At 42.9% G+C, this 15,352-nt stretch overlaps 8 non-coding genes across 8 annotated transcripts; all 8 read left to right on the top strand.

Annotated features, from left to right (window-relative positions):
* The first annotated feature begins 929 nt into the window (after nt 1-929).
* On the top strand, nt 930-1,001 carry trnac-gca (transfer RNA cysteine (anticodon GCA)). The gene has a single exon. It is a non-coding gene; the product is annotated as a tRNA-Cys (tRNA).
* A 1,910-nt stretch (nt 1,002-2,911) lies between these two features.
* Nucleotides 2,912-2,983, top strand: trnac-gca (transfer RNA cysteine (anticodon GCA)). The gene has a single exon. It is a non-coding gene; the product is annotated as a tRNA-Cys (tRNA).
* A 1,910-nt stretch (nt 2,984-4,893) lies between these two features.
* Nucleotides 4,894-4,965, top strand: trnac-gca (transfer RNA cysteine (anticodon GCA)). Its single transcript has one exon. It is a non-coding gene; the product is annotated as a tRNA-Cys (tRNA).
* A 1,909-nt stretch (nt 4,966-6,874) lies between these two features.
* Nucleotides 6,875-6,946, top strand: trnac-gca (transfer RNA cysteine (anticodon GCA)). Its single transcript has one exon. It is a non-coding gene; the product is annotated as a tRNA-Cys (tRNA).
* A 1,909-nt stretch (nt 6,947-8,855) lies between these two features.
* On the top strand, nt 8,856-8,927 carry trnac-gca (transfer RNA cysteine (anticodon GCA)). Its single transcript has one exon. It is a non-coding gene; the product is annotated as a tRNA-Cys (tRNA).
* Nucleotides 8,928-10,836: 1,909 nt separating this feature from the next.
* trnac-gca (transfer RNA cysteine (anticodon GCA)) lies at nt 10,837-10,908 on the top strand. The gene has a single exon. It is a non-coding gene; the product is annotated as a tRNA-Cys (tRNA).
* A 1,910-nt stretch (nt 10,909-12,818) lies between these two features.
* trnac-gca (transfer RNA cysteine (anticodon GCA)) lies at nt 12,819-12,890 on the top strand. Its single transcript has one exon. It is a non-coding gene; the product is annotated as a tRNA-Cys (tRNA).
* A 1,909-nt stretch (nt 12,891-14,799) lies between these two features.
* Nucleotides 14,800-14,871, top strand: trnac-gca (transfer RNA cysteine (anticodon GCA)). The gene has a single exon. It is a non-coding gene; the product is annotated as a tRNA-Cys (tRNA).
* Nucleotides 14,872-15,352: the final 481 nt, after the last annotated feature.

A 15,352-nucleotide genomic window follows, 5' to 3' on the forward strand; every position in this document is an offset into this window, starting at 1 on the left:
AGCTTAGAAACGGAAAATGTGATTGCGTAAAATAACTTTCGCTCCCATTGCTTTCAAGCAGTTATAATACTGTGATAAGAAGCTGAATGCTCGGCCATCTCAGTCGGAAGAGCATGAGTGTTTCAATATCAGGGTTCACGTCGGGCGCAATTACTTTGAAACTTCACTGTTTTCCTGGGTGAACTCTCGCACTCAATTTCTCCGGCAGTGCCAATGCTCAACCCGAGTTCTTCTCCACTATGCTTTGTTAATATCCTAGTTTATTTGTGAAAACTGATTCCAAATGTAGATGAGGACTGATGTACATAGAATGATGACACTTCATCGTGGACTGATAGCTGCGGGCTCTCGTCCAAGGGGATCCAGACAATAACAATCCAATGGAAAAATCTAGGCGAGAGAAATCCAGAACTCCCTCTGAACGTTTTCCAGGACGAAATGAATATGTTTCTTCATGTGTGAATTGTGTTCCTTTGCTCACCGAAGTGTGTATTCTCTTTATCAAAGGGGAAGGATTTGAGATCTTTCAGTGTGCGGCAGCAGTGATCTGCATGAACAAACAGAAAAGCAAAATATTCCCAGAGCAGTACGACCTGGTTCAAACAGAATGACATTTCCACATTCTATCCCTTTAGTTGTTCCATTGATATCTTATTCTGTTTTTCACCATCATCCCATTTGTTACTTAATCTCTTCTGCCGTCCATTCTTCCACAGTTTCCCTTTTGATCTTTCATCCTGATCTGCTGAATATTTCCAGTGCGTATCGAATGTAAAGTCAAGAGACATTGTGAAAAATGTGCATCTACGGGAATAAATTGAAGGTCGTCACCAATATATCGAACACACACTTTGGATGAAAGCAGACAGAATACAAAGCTCGATAAGTGGAATGAGGATTCATCGTATCATTGCTCTGAAACAGCTTGTGGGGGTAAAGCTCAGTGGTAGAGCATTTGACTGCAGATCAAGAGGTCTCTGGTTCAAGTCCAGATGCCCCCTGTCCTCTTTGGCTGTCATTTCTCCTTCAGTGCAGCAGTTTAGAAAATTCTCACTATAACTTTGCATGCAGACATGGTCTGGAGAACACTATGAGAAGTCATCGGCTGCTTGAACGTGAAGCCGATTCTGTTTTCCTTTATTTGTGTTAAATCCCCATTTGCTGCTGCTGCACTACGTCAGTGAAAACAGCTTCTTCCTATTTGATCTGTTGACCTGTCCCAAATCGCACATTCATAATTTTCAGCGGGTCCATTAAGTCCACCTTTTATACCACCCAATGTTTGGTGAATATTGGTCCATGCAATTCGTGAGATATACGTTTGAGCAGTATGCACGCCATCCCCGAGCGAGTGCATCACCAAAAAAATGATGAAGGAGCTGCTCTCCGATAGCTGGAGATTCCAAACAAACCTGTTGGACTTTAACCTGCTGTTGGAACACCTCTTACTGTTCTCACAAATAAAAGGCACAGCAACTTTATGAATGTCTTCACTGTTGAGTTCCATTATTTAATTGAAAAGCTCACTTTTGGGAATCCGACAACACCACCACGCAACTTGTGTTACCGAGCGACTTCTTTCCAATTGCTTGTCCGTCACGTTTGCAATTCAATTTGATTAATATATGTAACCGAATGTAAGTTCGAAATGATTGCACAAAGCGGGAAAATTTTTCCTCCAGGAAAAGATCCTGCGGAAAGTGGATCACAATGGCAGAAATGTAGTACATTGGTTAGGACTGATGCTTGGCAGGTTGGATTGCCGACTTGGTTCACTGTCCGTGTGGAGTTTGCAATGCACGTTCTCCCTGTGTCTGCGTGGGTTTCCATGATAATGTCCAAAAATGTTAGCTGGGGTTATTGGCATGGGAGTAGCTGTGGGCTTATATAAAGTACTCTTTCCGTGAGGCGGTGCAGACTCGATGGGCCTACGTGTGCACTGTAAAATCTATGATTCTGTGATAATGCTCGGAAGGCGTTCCAGCTTAGAAACGGAAAATGTGATTGCGTAAAATAACTTTCGCTCCCATTGCTTTCAAGCAGTTATAATACTGTGATAAGAAGCTGAATGCTCGGCCATCTCAGTCGGAAGAGCATGAGTGTTTCAATATCAGGGTTCACGTCGGGCGCAATTACTTTGAAACTTCACTGTTTTCCTGGGTGAACTCTCGCACTCAATTTCTCCGGCAGTGCCAATGCTCAACCCGAGTTCTTCTCCACTATGCTTTGTTAATATCCTAGTTTATTTGTGAAAACTGATTCCAAATGTAGATGAGGACTGATGTACATAGAATGATGACACTTCAGCGTGGACTGATAGCTGCGGGCTCTCGTCCAAGGGGATCCAGACAATAACAATCCAATGGAAAAATCTAGGCGAGAGAAATCCAGAACTCCCTCTGAACGTTTTCCAGGACGAAATGAATATGTTTCTTCATGTGTGAATTGTGTTCCTTTGCTCACCGAAGTGTGTATTCTCTTTATCAAAGGGGAAGGATTTGAGATCTTTCAGTGTGCGGCAGCAGTGATCTGCATGAACAAACAGAAAAGCAAAATATTCCCAGAGCAGTACGACCTGGTTCAAACAGAATGACATTTCCACATTCTATCCCTTTAGTTGTTCCATTGATATCTTATTCTGTTTTTCACCATCATCCCATTTGTTACTTAATCTCTTCTGCCGTCCATTCTTCCACAGTTTCCCTTTTGATCTTTCATCCTGATCTGCTGAATATTTCCAGTGCGTATCGAATGTAAAGTCAAGAGACATTGTGAAAAATGTGCATCTACGGGAATAAATTGAAGGTCGTCACCAATATATCGAACACACACTTTGGACGAAAGCAGACAGAATACAAAGCTCGATAAGTGGAATGAGGATTCATCGTATCATTGCTCTGAAACAGCTTGTGGGGGTATAGCTCAGTGGTAGAGCATTTGACTGCAGATCAAGAGGTCTCTGGTTCAAGTCCAGATGCCCCCTGTCCTCTTTGGCTGTCATTTCTCCTTCAGTGCAGCAGTTTAGAAAATTCTCACTATAACTTTGCATGCAGACATGGTCTGGAGAACACGATGAGAAGTCATCGGCTGCTTGAACGTGAAGCCGATTCTGTTTTTCTTTATTTGTGTTAAATCACCATTTGCTGCTGCTGCACTACGTCAGTGAAAACAGCTTCTTCCTATTTGATCTGTTGACCTGTCCCAAATCGCACATTCATAATTTTCAGCGGGTCCATTAAGTCCACCTTTTATACCACCCAATGTTTGGTGAATATTGGTCCATGCAATTCGTGAGATATACGTTTGAGCAGTATGCACGCCATCCCCGAGCGAGTGCATCACCAAAAAAATGATGAAGGAGCTGCTCTCCGATAGCTGGAGATTCCAAACAAACCTGTTGGACTTTAACCTGCTGTTGGAACACCTCTTACTGTTCTCACAAATAAAAGGCACAGCAACTTTATGAATGTCTTCACTGTTGAGTTCCATTATTTAATTGAAAAGCTCACTTTTGGGAATCCGACAACACCACCACGCAACTTGTGTTACCGAGCGACTTCTTTCCAATTGCTTGTCCGTCACGTTTGCAATTCAATTTGATTAATATATGTAACCGAATGTAAGTTCGAAATGATTGCACAAAGCGGGAAAATTTTTCCTCCAGGAAAAGATCCTGCGGAAAGTGGATCACAATGGCAGAAATGTAGTACATTGGTTAGGACTGATGCTTGGCAGGTTGGATTGCCGACTTGGTTCACTGTCCGTGTGGAGTTTGCAATGCACGTTCTCCCTGTGTCTGCGTGGGTTTCCATGATAATGTCCAAAAATGTTAGCTGGGGTTATTGGCATGGGAGTAGCTGTGGGCTTATATAAAGTACTCTTTCCGTGAGGCGGTGCAGACTCGATGGGCCTACGTGTGCACTGTAAAATCTATGATTCTGTGATAATGCTCGGAAGGCGTTCCAGCTTAGAAACGGAAAATGTGATTGCGTAAAATAACTTTCGCTCCCATTGCTTTCAAGCAGTTATAATACTGTGATAAGAAGCTGAATGCTCGGCCATCTCAGTGGGAAGAGCATGAGTGTTTCAATATCAGGGTTCACGTCGGGCGCAATTACTTTGAAACTTCACTGTTTTCCTGGGTGAACTCTCGCACTCAATTTCTCCGGCAGTGCCAATGCTCAACCCGAGTTCTTCTCCACTATGCTTTGTTAATATCCTAGTTTATTTGTGAAAACTGATTCCAAATGTAGATGAGGACTGATGTACATAGAATGATGACACTTCAGCGTGGACTGATAGCTGCGGGCTCTCGTCCAAGGGGATCCAGACAATAACAATCCAATGGAAAAATCTAGGCGAGAGAAATCCAGAACTCCCTCTGAACGTTTTCCAGGACGAAATGAATATGTTTCTTCATGTGTGAATTGTGTTCCTTTGCTCACCGAAGTGTGTATTCTCTTTATCAAAGGGGAAGGATTTGAGATCTTTCAGTGTGCGGCAGCAGTGATCTGCATGAACAAACAGAAAAGCAAAATATTCCCAGAGCAGTACGACCTGGTTCAAACAGAATGACATTTCCACATTCTATCCCTTTAGTTGTTCCATTGATATCTTATTCTGTTTTTCACCATCATCCCATTTGTTACTTAATCTCTTCTGCCGTCCATTCTTCCACAGTTTCCCTTTTGATCTTTCATCCTGATCTGCTGAATATTTCCAGTGCGTATCGAATGTAAAGTCAAGAGACATTGTGAAAAATGTGCATCTGCGGGAATAAATTGAAGGTCGTCACCAATATATCGAACACACACTTTGGACGAAAGCAGACAGAATACAAAGCTCGATAAGTGGAATGAGGATTCATCGTATCATTGCTCTGAAACAGCAGTTGGGGGTATAGCTCAGTGGTAGAGCATTTGACTGCAGATCAAGAGGTCTCTGGTTCAAGTCCAGATGCCCCCTGTCCACTTTGGCTGTCATTTCTCCTTCAGTGCAGCAGTTTAGAAAATTCTCACCACAACTTTGCGTGCAGACATGGTCTGGAGAACACGATGAGAAGTCATCGGCTGCTTGAACGTGAAGCCGATTCTGTTTTTCTTTATTTTGTTAAATCCCCATTTGCTGCTGCTGCACTATGTCAGTGAAAACAGCTTCTTCCTATTTGATCTGTTGACCTGTCCCAAACCGCACATTCATAATTTTCAGCAGGTCCATTAAGTCCACCTTTTATACCACCCAATTTTTGGTGAATATTGGTCCATGCAATTCGTGGGATATACGTTTGAGCAGTATGCACGCCATCCCCGAGCGAGTGCATCACCAAAAAAATGATGAAGGAGCTGCTCTCCGATAGCTGGAGATTCCAAACAAACCTGTTGGACTTTAACCTGCTGTTGGAACACCTCTTACTGTTCTCACAAATAAAAGGCACAGCAACTTTATGAATGTCTTCACTGTTGAGTTCCATTATTTAATTGAAAAGCTCACTTTTGGGAATCCGACAACACCACCACGCAACTTGTGTTACCGAGCGACTTCTTTCCAATTGCTTGTCCGTCACGTTTGCAATTCAATTTGATTAATATATGTAACCGAATGTAAGTTCGAAATGATTGCACAAAGCGGGAAAATTTTTCCTCCAGGAAAAGATCCTGCGGAAAGTGGATCACAATGGCAGAAATGTAGTACATTGGTTAGGACTGATGCTTGGCAGGTTGGATTGCCGACTTGGTTCACTGTCCGTGTGGAGTTTGCAATGCACGTTCTCCCTGTGTCTGCGTGGGTTTCCATGATAATGTCCAAAAATGTTAGCTGGGGTTATTGGCATGGGAGTAGCTGTGGGCTTATATAAAGTACTCTTTCCGTGAGGCGGTGCAGACTCGATGGGCCTACGTGTGCACTGTAAAATCTATGATTCTGTGATAATGCTCGGAAGGCGTTCCAGCTTAGAAACGGAAAATGTGATTGCGTAAAATAACTTTCGCTCCCATTGCTTTCAAGCAGTTATAATACTGTGATAAGAAGCTGAATGCTCGGCCATCTCAGTGGGAAGAGCATGAGTGTTTCAATATCAGGGTTCACGTCGGGCGCAATTACTTTGAAACTTCACTGTTTTCCTGGGTGAACTCTCGCACTCAATTTCTCCGGCAGTGCCAATGCTCAACCCGAGTTCTTCTCCACTATGCTTTGTTAATATCCTAGTTTATTTGTGAAAACTGATTCCAAATGTAGATGAGGACTGATGTACATAGAATGATGACACTTCAGCGTGGACTGATAGCTGCGGGCTCTCGTCCAAGGGGATCCAGACAATAACAATCCAATGGAAAAATCGAGGCGAGAGAAATCCAGAACTCCCTCTGAACGTTTTCCAGGACGAAATGAATATGTTTCTTCATGTGTGAATTGTGTTCCTTTGCTCACCGAAGTGTGTATTCTCTTTATCAAAGGGGAAGGATTTGAGATCTTTCAGTGTGCGGCAGCAGTGATCTGCATGAACAAACAGAAAAGCAAAATATTCCCAGAGCAGTACGACCTGGTTCAAACAGAATGACATTTCCACATTCTATCCCTTTAGTTGTTCCATTGATATCTTATTCTGTTTTTCACCATCATCCCATTTGTTACTTAATCTCTTCTGCCGTCCATTCTTCCACAGTTTCCCTTTTGATCTTTCATCCTGATCTGCTGAATATTTCCAGTGCGTATCGAATGTAAAGTCAAGAGACATTGTGAAAAATGTGCATCTGCGGGAATAAATTGAAGGTCGTCACCAATATATCGAACACACACTTTGGACGAAAGCAGACAGAATACAAAGCTCGATAAGTGGAATGAGGATTCATCGTATCATTGCTCTGAAACAGCAGTTGGGGGTATAGCTCAGTGGTAGAGCATTTGACTGCAGATCAAGAGGTCTCTGGTTCAAGTCCAGATGCCCCCTGTCCACTTTGGCTGTCATTTCTCCTTCAGTGCAGCAGTTTAGAAAATTCTCACCACAACTTTGCGTGCAGACATGGTCTGGAGAACACGATGAGAAGTCATCGGCTGCTTGAACGTGAAGCCGATTCTGTTTTTCTTTATTTTGTTAAATCCCCATTTGCTGCTGCTGCATTATGTCAGTGAAAACAGCTTCTTCCTATTTGATCTGTTGACCTGTCCCAAACCGCACATTCATAATTTTCAGCAGGTCCATTAAGTCCACCTTTTATACCACCCAATTTTTGGTGAATATTGGTCCATGCAATTCGTGGGATATACGTTTGAGCAGTATGCACGCCATCCCCGAGCGAGTGCATCACCAAAAAAATGATGAAGGAGCTGCTCTCCGATAGCTGGAGATTCCAAACAAACCTGTTGGACTTTAACCTGCTGTTGGAACACCTCTTACTGTTCTCACAAATAAAAGGCACAGCAACTTTATGAATGTCTTCACTGTTGAATTCCATTATTTAATTGAAAAGCTCACTTTTGGGAATCCGACAACACCACCACGCAACTTGTGTTACCGAGCGACTTCTTTCCAATTGCTTGTCCGTCACGTTTGCAATTCAATTTGATTAATATATGTAACCGAATGTAAGTTCGAAATGATTGCACAAAGCGGGAAAATTTTTCCTCCAGGAAAAGATCCTGCGGAAAGTGGATCACAATGGCAGAAATGTAGTACATTGGTTAGGACTGATGCTTGGCAGGTTGGATTGCCGACTTGGTTCACTGTCCGTGTGGAGTTTGCAATGCACGTTCTCCCTGTGTCTGCGTGGGTTTCCATGATAATGTCCAAAAATGTTAGCTGGGGTTATTGGCATGGGAGTAGCTGTGGGCTTATATAAAGTACTCTTTCCGTGAGGCGGTGCAGACTCGATGGGCCTACGTGTGCACTGTAAAATCTATGATTCTGTGATAATGCTCGGAAGGCGTTCCAGCTTAGAAACGGAAAATGTGATTGCGTAAAATAACTTTCGCTCCCATTGCTTTCAAGCAGTTATAATACTGTGATAAGAAGCTGAATGCTCGGCCATCTCAGTGGGAAGAGCATGAGTGTTTCAATATCAGGGTTCACGTCGGGCGCAATTACTTTGAAACTTCACTGTTTTCCTGGGTGAACTCTCGCACTCAATTTCTCCGGCAGTGCCAATGCTCAACCCGAGTTCTTCTCCACTATGCTTTGTTAATATCCTAGTTTATTTGTGAAAACTGATTCCAAATGTAGATGAGGACTGATGTACATAGAATGATGTCACTTCAGCGTGGACTGATAGCTGCGGGCTCTCGTCCAAGGGGATCCAGACAATAACAATCCAATGGAAAAATCTAGGCGAGAGAAATCCAGAACTCCCTCTGAACGTTTTCCAGGACGAAATGAATATGTTTCTTCATGTGTGAATTGTGTTCCTTTGCTCACCGAAGTGTGTATTCTCTTTATCAAAGGGGAAGGATTTGAGATCTTTCAGTGTGCGGCAGCAGTGATCTGCATGAACAAACAGAAAAGCAAAATATTCCCAGAGCAGTACGACCTGGTTCAAACAGAATGACATTTCCACATTCTATCCCTTTAGTTGTTCCATTGATATCTTATTCTGTTTTTCACCATCATCCCATTTGTTACTTAATCTCTTCTGCCGTCCATTCTTCCACAGTTTCCCTTTTGATCTTTCATCCTGATCTGCTGAATATTTCCAGTGCGTATCGAATGTAAAGTCAAGAGACATTGTGAAAAATGTGCTTCTGCGGGAATAAATTGAAGGTCGTCACCAATATATCGAACACACACTTTGGACGAAAGCAGACAGAATACAAAGCTCGATAAGTGGAATGAGGATTCATCGTATCATTGCTCTGAAACAGCTTGTGGGGGTATAGCTCAGTGGTAGAGCATTTGACTGCAGATCAAGAGGTCTCTGGTTCAAGTCCAGATGCCCCCTGTCCTCTTTGGCTGTCATTTCTCCTTCAGTGCAGCAGTTTAGAAAATTCTCACCACAACTTTGCATGCAGACATGGTCTGGAGAACACGATGAGAAGTCATCGGCTGCTTGAACGTGAAGCCGATTCTGTTTTTCTTTATTTTGTTAAATCCCCATTTGCTGCTGCTGCACTACGTCAGTGAAAACAGCTTCTTCCTATTTGATCTGTTGACCTGTCCCAAACCGCACATTCATAATTTTCAGCAGGTCCATTAAGTCCACCTTTTATACCACCCAATTTTTGGTGAATATTGGTCCATGCAATTCGTGGGATATACGTTTGAGCAGTATGCACGCCATCCCCGAGCGAGTGCATCACCAAAAAAATGATGAAGGAGCTGCTCTCCGATAGCTGGAGATTCCAAACAAACCTGTTGGACTTTAACCTGCTGTTGGAACACCTCTTACTGTTCTCACAAATAAAAGGCACAGCAACTTTATGAATGTCTTCACTGTTGAGTTCCATTATTTAATTGAAAAGCTCACTTTTGGGAATCCGACAACACCACCACGCAACTTGTGTTACCGAGCGACTTCTTTCCAATTGCTTGTCCGTCACGTTTGCAATTCAATTTGATTAATATATGTAACCGAATGTAAGTTCGAAATGATTGCACAAAGCGGGAAAATTTTTCCTCCAGGAAAAGATCCTGCGGAAAGTGGATCACAATGGCAGAAATGTAGTACATTGGTTAGGACTGATGCTTGGCAGGTTGGATTGCCGACTTGGTTCACTGTCCGTGTGGAGTTTGCAATGCACGTTCTCCCTGTGTCTGCGTGGGTTTCCATGATAATGTCCAAAAATGTTAGCTGGGGTTATTGGCATGGGAGTAGCTGTGGGCTTATATAAAGTACTCTTTCCGTGAGGCGGTGCAGACTCGATGGGCCTACGTGTGCACTGTAAAATCTATGATTCTGTGATAATGCTCGGAAGGCGTTCCAGCTTAGAAACGGAAAATGTGATTGCGTAAAATAACTTTCGCTCCCATTGCTTTCAAGCAGTTATAATACTGTGATAAGAAGCTGAATGCTCGGCCATCTCAGTCGGAAGAGCATGAGTGTTTCAATATCAGGGTTCACGTCGGGCGCAATTACTTTGAAACTTCACTGTTTTCCTGGGTGAACTCTCGCACTCAATTTCTCCGGCAGTGCCAATGCTCAACCCGAGTTCTTCTCCACTATGCTTTGTTAATATCCTAGTTTATTTGTGAAAACTGATTCCAAATGTAGATGAGGACTGATGTACATAGAATGATGACACTTCATCGTGGACTGATAGCTGCGGGCTCTCGTCCAAGGGGATCCAGACAATAACAATCCAATGGAAAAATCTAGGCGAGAGAAATCCAGAACTCCCTCTGAACGTTTTCCAGGACGAAATGAATATGTTTCTTCATGTGTGAATTGTGTTCCTTTGCTCACCGAAGTGTGTATTCTCTTTATCAAAGGGGAAGGATTTGAGATCTTTCAGTGTGCGGCAGCAGTGATCTGCATGAACAAACAGAAAAGCAAAATATTCCCAGAGCAGTACGACCTGGTTCAAACAGAATGACATTTCCACATTCTATCCCTTTAGTTGTTCCATTGATATCTTATTCTGTTTTTCACCATCATCCCATTTGTTACTTAATCTCTTCTGCCGTCCATTCTTCCACAATTTCCCTTTTGATCTTTCATCCTGATCTGCTGAATATTTCCAGTGCGTATCGAATGTAAAGTCAAGAGACATTGTGAAAAATGTGCATCTACGGGAATAAATTGAAGGTCGTCACCAATATATCGAACACACACTTTGGATGAAAGCAGACAGAATACAAAGCTCGATAAGTGGAATGAGGATTCATCGTATCATTGCTCTGAAACAGCTTGTGGGGGTATAGCTCAGTGGTAGAGCATTTGACTGCAGATCAAGAGGTCTCTGGTTCAAGTCCAGATTCCCCCTGTCCTCTTTGGCTGTCATTTCTCCTTCAGTGCAGCAGTTTAGAAAATTCTCACTATAACTTTGCATGCAGACATGGTCTGGAGAACACTATGAGAAGTCATCGGCTGCTTGAACGTGAAGCCGATTCTGTTTTTCTTTATTTGTGTTAAATCCCCATTTGCTGCTGCTGCACTACGTCAGTGAAAACAGCTTCTTCCTATTTGATCTGTTGACCTGTCCCAAATCGCACATTCATAATTTTCAGCGGGTCCATTAAGTCCACCTTTTATACCACCCAATGTTTGGTGAATATTGGTCCATGCAATTCGTGAGATATACGTTTGAGCAGTATGCACGCCGTCCCCGAGCGAGTGCATCACCAAAAAAATGATGAAGGAGCTGCTCTCCGATAGCTGGAGATTCCAAACAAACCTGTTGGACTTTAACCTGCTGTTGGAACACCTCTTACTGTTCTCACAAATAAAAGGCACAACAACTTTATGAATGTCTTCACTGTTGAGTTCCATTATTTAATTGAAAAGCTCACTTTTGGGAATCCGACAACACCACCACGCAACTTGTGTTACCGAGCGACTTCTTTCCAATTGCTTGTCCGTCACGTTTGCAATTCAATTTGATTAATATATGTAACCGAATGTAAGTTCGAAATGATTGCACAAAGCGGGAAAATTTTTCCTCCAGGAAAAGATCCTGCGGAAAGTGGATCACAATGGCAGAAATGTAGTACATTGGTTAGGACTGATGCTTGGCAGGTTGGATTGCCGACTTGGTTCACTGTCCGTGCGGAGTTTGCAATGCACGTTCTCCCTGTGTCTGCGTGGATTTCCATGATAATGTCCAAAAATGTTAGCTGGGGTTATTGGCATGGGAGTAGCTGTGGGCTTATATAAAGTACTCTTTCCGTGAGGCGGTGCAGACTCGATGGGCCTACGTGTGCACTGTAAAATCTATGATTCTGTGATAATGCTCGGAAGGCGTTCCAGCTTAGAAACGGAAAATGTGATTGCGTAAAATAACTTTCGCTCCCATTGCTTTCAAGCAGTTATAATACTGTTATAAGAAGCTGAATGCTCGGCCATCTCAGTGGGAAGAGCATGAGTGTTTCAATATCAGGGTTCACGTCGTGCGCAATTACTTTGAAACTTCACTGTTTTCCTGGGTGAACTCTCGCACTCAATTTCTCCGGCAGTGCCAATGCTCAACCCGAGTTCTTCTCCACTATGCTTTGTTAATATCCTAGTTTATTTGTGAAAACTGATTCCAAATGTAGATGAGGACTGATGTACATAGAATGATGACACTTCATCGTGGACTGATAGCTGCGGGCTCTCGTCCAAGGGGATCCAGACAATAACAATCCAATGGAAAAATCTAGGCGAGAGAAATCCAGAACTCCCTCTGAACGTTTTCCAGGACGAAATGAATATGTTTCTTCATGTGTGAATTGTGTTCCTTTGCTCACCGAAGTGTGTATTCTCTTTATCAAAGGGGAAGGATTTGAGATCTTTCAGTGTGCGGCAGCAGTGATCTGCATGAACAAACAGAAAAGCAAAATATTCCCAGAGCAGTACGACCTGGTTCAAACAGAATGACATTTCCACATTCTATCCCTTTAGTTGTTCCATTGATATCTTATTCTGTTTTTCACCATCATCCCATTTGTTACTTAATCTCTTCTGCCGTCCATTCTTCCACAGTTTCCCTTTTGATCTTTCATCCTGATCTGCTGAATATTTCCAGTGCGTATCGAATGTAAAGTCAAGAGACATTGTGAAAAATGTGCATCTACGGGAATAAATTGAAGGTCGTCACCAATATATCGAACACACACTTTGGACTAAAGCAGACAGAATACAAAGCTCGATAAGTGGAATGAGGATTCATCGTATCATTGCTCTGAAACAGCTTGTGGGGGTATAGCTCAGTGGTAGAGCATTTGACTGCAGATCAAGAGGTCTCTGGTTCAAGTCCAGATGCCCCCTGTCCTCTTTGGCTGTCATTTCTCCTTCAGTGCAGCAGTTTAGAAAATTCTCACCACAACTTTGCATGCAGACATAGTCTGGAGAACACGATGAGACGTCATCGGCTGCTTGAACGTGAAGCCGATTCTGTTTTTCTTTATTTTGTTAAATCCCCATTTGCTGCTGCTGCACTACGTCAGTGAAAACAGCTTCTTCCTATTTGATCTGTTGACCTGTCCCAAACCGCACATTCATAATTTTCAGCAGGTCCATTAAGTCCACCTTTTATACCACCCAATTTTTGGTGAATATTGGTCCATGCAATTCGTGAGATATACGTTTGAGCAGTATGCACGCCATCCCCGAGCGAGTGCATCACCAAAAAAATGATGAAGGAGCTGCTCTCCGATAGCTGGAGATTCCAAACAAACCTGTTGGACTTTAACCTGCTGTTGGAACACCTCTTACTGTTCTCACAAATCAAAGGCACAGCAACTTTATGAATGTCTTCACTGTTGAGTTCCATTATTTAATTGAAAAGCTCTCTTTTGGGAATCCGACAACACCACCACGCAACTTGTGTTACCGAGCGACTTCTTTCCAATTGCTTGTCCGTCACGTTTGCAATTCAATTTGATTAATATATGTAACCGAATGTAAGTTCGAAATGATTGCACAAAGCGGGAAAATTTTTCCTCCAGGAAAAGATCCTGCGGAAAGTGGATCACAATGGCAGAAATGTAGTACATTGGTTAGGACTGATGCTTGGCAGGTTGGATTGCCGACTTGGTTCACTGTCCGTGTGGAGTGTGCAATGCACGTTCTCCCTGTGTCTGCGTGGGTTTCCATGATAATGTCCAAAAATGTTAGCTGGGGTTATTGGCATGGGAGTAGCTGTGGGCTTATATAAAGTACTCTTTCCGTGAGGCGGTGCAGACTCGATGGGCCTACGTGTGCACTGTAAAATCTATGATTCTGTGATAATGCTCGGAAGGCGTTCCAGCTTAGAAACGGAAAATGTGATTGCGTAAAATAACTTTCGCTCCCATTGCTTTCAAGCAGTTATAATACTGTGATAAGAAGCTGAATGCTCGGCCATCTCAGTGGGAAGAGCATGAGTGTTTCAATATCAGGGTTCACGTCGGGCGCAATTACTTTGAAACTTCACTGTTTTCCTGGGTGAACTCTCGCACTCAATTTCTCCGGCAGTGCCAATGCTCAACCCGAGTTCTTCTCCACTATGCTTTGTTAATATCCTAGTTTATTTGTGAAAGCTGATTCCAAATGTAGATGAGGACTGATGTACATAGAATGATGACACTTCATCGTGGACTGATAGCTGCGGGCTCTCGTCCAAGGGGATCCAGACAATAACAATCCAATGGAAAAATCTAGGCGAGAGAAATCCAGAACTCCCTCTGAACGTTTTCCAGGACGAAATGAATATGTTTCTTCATGTGTGAATTGTGTTCCTTTGCTCACCGAAGTGTGTATTCTCTTTATCAAAGGGGAAGGATTTGAGATCTTTCAGTGTGCGGCAGCAGTGATCTGCATGAACAAACAGAAAAGCAAAATATTCCCAGAGCAGTACGACCTGGTTCAAACAGAATGACATTTCCACATTCTATCCCTTTAGTTGTTCCATTGATATCTTATTCTGTTTTTCACCATCATCCCATTTGTTACTTAATCTCTTCTGCCGTCCATTCTTCCACAGTTTCCCTTTTGATCTTTCATCCTGATCTGCTGAATATTTCCAGTGCGTATCGAATGTAAAGTCAAGAGACATTGTGAAAAATGTGCATCTACGGGAATAAATTGAAGGTCGTCACCAATATATCGAACACACACTTTGGACTAAAGCAGACAGAATACAAAGCTCGATAAGTGGAATGAGGATTCATCGTATCATTGCTCTGAAACAGCTTGTGGGGGTATAGCTCAGTGGTAGAGCATTTGACTGCAGATCAAGAGGTCTCTGGTTCAAGTCCAGATGCCCCCTGTCCTCTTTGGCTGTCATTTCTCCTTCAGTGCAGCAGTTTAGAAAATTCTCACCACAACTTTGCATGCAGACATGGTCTGGAGAACACTATGAGAAGTCATCGGCTGCTTGAACGTGAAGCCGATTCTGTTTTTCTTTATTTGTGTTAAATCCCCATTTGCTGCTGCTGCACTACGTCAGTGAAAACAGCTTCTTCCTATTTGATCTGTTGACCTGTCCCAAATCGCACATTCATAATTTTCAGCGGGTCCATTAAGTCCACCTTTTATACCACCCAATGTTTGGTGAATATTGGTCCATGCAATTCGTGAGATATACGTTTGAGCAGTATGCACGCCATCCCCGAGCGAGTGCATCACCAAAAAAATGATGAAGGAGCTGCTCTCCGATAGCTGGAGATTCCAAACAAACCTGTTGGACTTTAACCTGCTGTTGGAACACCTCTTACTGTTCTCACAAATCAAAGGCACAGCAACTTTAT

The sequence above is a fragment of the Scyliorhinus torazame genome, chromosome 5 (genome assembly GCF_047496885.1).
Source record: "Scyliorhinus torazame isolate Kashiwa2021f chromosome 5, sScyTor2.1, whole genome shotgun sequence".
Lineage (NCBI taxonomy): Eukaryota > Metazoa > Chordata > Chondrichthyes > Carcharhiniformes > Scyliorhinidae > Scyliorhinus > Scyliorhinus torazame.